We start from the raw sequence: 2,042 nt of genomic DNA, 5'->3' as shown, positions 1-2,042 counted from the left end.
CTTGAGAGATCCATCATGGCAGATTGCTTTTAGACTTTTCCCAGTCTGGGCTATCCGTTTCAACCTGGCATAGCTGGTTTCCTATGCTGGGGAGCTGCTGCTTTGGCCACTTGCCTAAAACATCCCTTATATTAAATTGATATCAGGGTCACAGGGAGGGGATAGGTGACTGGCTCTTGGGTTACACTGTACAAGTGGGAAAGTGCCCTTTCTCACCCAGTATCTGTGCCAGTCCCTCTGGGGTATCACCCATTACAGTCTGCACCCCACTAGCAATGCCACTGGAGAGAAGGTTAGCACTCCCCTTGACAAGGATGGAAGAGGTCCTAGTGGCCTTTACAACACACATATGGTTAGTGCCACTCTACTCTTTTTGGTCAGGCCCCACCTGGAATATTGTGTCCAGTTCTAGGCACCACAACTCACAAATTATATTGAGAAACTGGAGTGTGTCCAAAGGAGGCTATCAAAATGGTGAAAGGTCTGGAAATCATGCCCTATGAGGAGAGACTTTGGGATCTGGAAATGTTTAGCCTGGAGAAGAGAAGGTGATATGATAGCCCTGTTTAAATATTTGAAGGGATGTCAGATTGAGGATGGACAAAGCTTGTTTTCTGCTGCTCCAGAGAACAGGACCCGGAACAATGGATGCAAGCTACAGCAAAAGAGATTCTACCTCAACATTAGGAAGAACTTCCTGTTCGACAGTGGAACACACTCCCTTGGAGAGTGATTTCCTGAATGGCAGAATGGGGTTGGACTGGATGGCACTTGCGGTCTCTTCGAACTCTATGATTCTATGAAAACAATGGCAAACATCTTCTGAATAAATCTTGCCAAGAAAACCCCATGATAAGTTTGCCCTAGGGTCACTATAAGTCAGGAACTGCTTGAAGGCACACAAGATACACTCACAACATGTGTGGTTGTGACAGCTGGACAGTGAAAAAAACATGATATGAAGAAAATCAACTCAATATGGTGCTGGAGAAGAGTTCCAAGGACAACATGGACTGCTAAAAAGACCAATAAATGGGTCCTAAAGCAAACCAAGCCAGAACTCTCTCTGGAAGCCAAGATGACTAAACAAAGATTGTTGTACTTTGGACATATCATGAGAAGACATGATTCACTAGAAAAGACCATAATGCTGGGGAAGATAGAAGGCTTTCATTATTCCATTAAGGAAGTTACAGCCATGAACATGCAGGGCTTGGGCAAGGCTACCGATAACTGGGGCTTTTGAGGTCTCTCATTCCTACGAACACCATCAGTCAAAGTTGACTTGACAGCAAATAACAACAACATGTGGGCCTTGGAGTGAAGAAGAAAAAAAAATGTCTGCAGTGTTGCACATTCATCAGTAGGTGGAACTCTTGCTTTAAAGTCGTGCGCCAAAAAGCAACACTGACCAGGCTGCTTCTTCCCAAAAGCATCAATTCAAAAGCTATAAGAGAAGTTGTCTTTCCTCTTCTTATTTGTTTCACTTATGGTGGTGTATGTCACTGCTTTTTAAGCTATCTGATGTAAAGAATGAGTATGTCCTTCCTCCCATGTGCCAGTGTCTATTGGGTACAGTTGTTTCGTTCTTTTCTGCCCTTTCTCCATAGACTGAAAGCTAATGGTTCATCTAGCAGCACCAGTTCACAGACCAGGAGCTTCTATATTTTTGTTGTATGCAACTTTGCACTCCATACTTCATTCTTACAACAACCCTTTGAGGTAGGTCAGGTGCACAAAGAGAGAATGGGGGGGATGATGGGCTAGCCCAGGTTCACCCACTGAGTTGCATGATTCAGTGAGGCCTTGAATCTGACTCTCTAAAATCACAAAATCATAGACTTTTAGAGCTGGAAGGAACCACAGGGGCCATTGATTTCAACCTCCAGCCATGAAGGAATCCACAGCTGAAGCACTCCTGAGAGATGGCCATCCAACCTCTGTTTAAAGACCTCCAAAGAAGGAGAGTCCAGTACTCTAAACCAGAAGGGGGCAGAGTGTGGCATATGGGCCGCATATTCCCTCCAAATGCCCCTCCAATA

The 2,042-nt window shown here is 44.8% G+C and overlaps 1 pseudogene; it reads left to right on the top strand.

Annotated features, from left to right (window-relative positions):
• The first annotated feature begins 283 nt into the window (after positions 1-283).
• Positions 284-400, top strand: LOC121927479 (annotated as a pseudogene).
• The last annotated feature ends 1,642 nt before the right edge of the window (positions 401-2,042 follow it).

The sequence above is a fragment of the Sceloporus undulatus genome, chromosome 3 (assembly GCF_019175285.1).
Source record: "Sceloporus undulatus isolate JIND9_A2432 ecotype Alabama chromosome 3, SceUnd_v1.1, whole genome shotgun sequence".
NCBI lineage: Eukaryota > Metazoa > Chordata > Lepidosauria > Squamata > Phrynosomatidae > Sceloporus > Sceloporus undulatus.
Note: the sequence above shows the minus strand (reverse complement) of the source record. Positions and strands in the feature narration are given on the sequence as shown.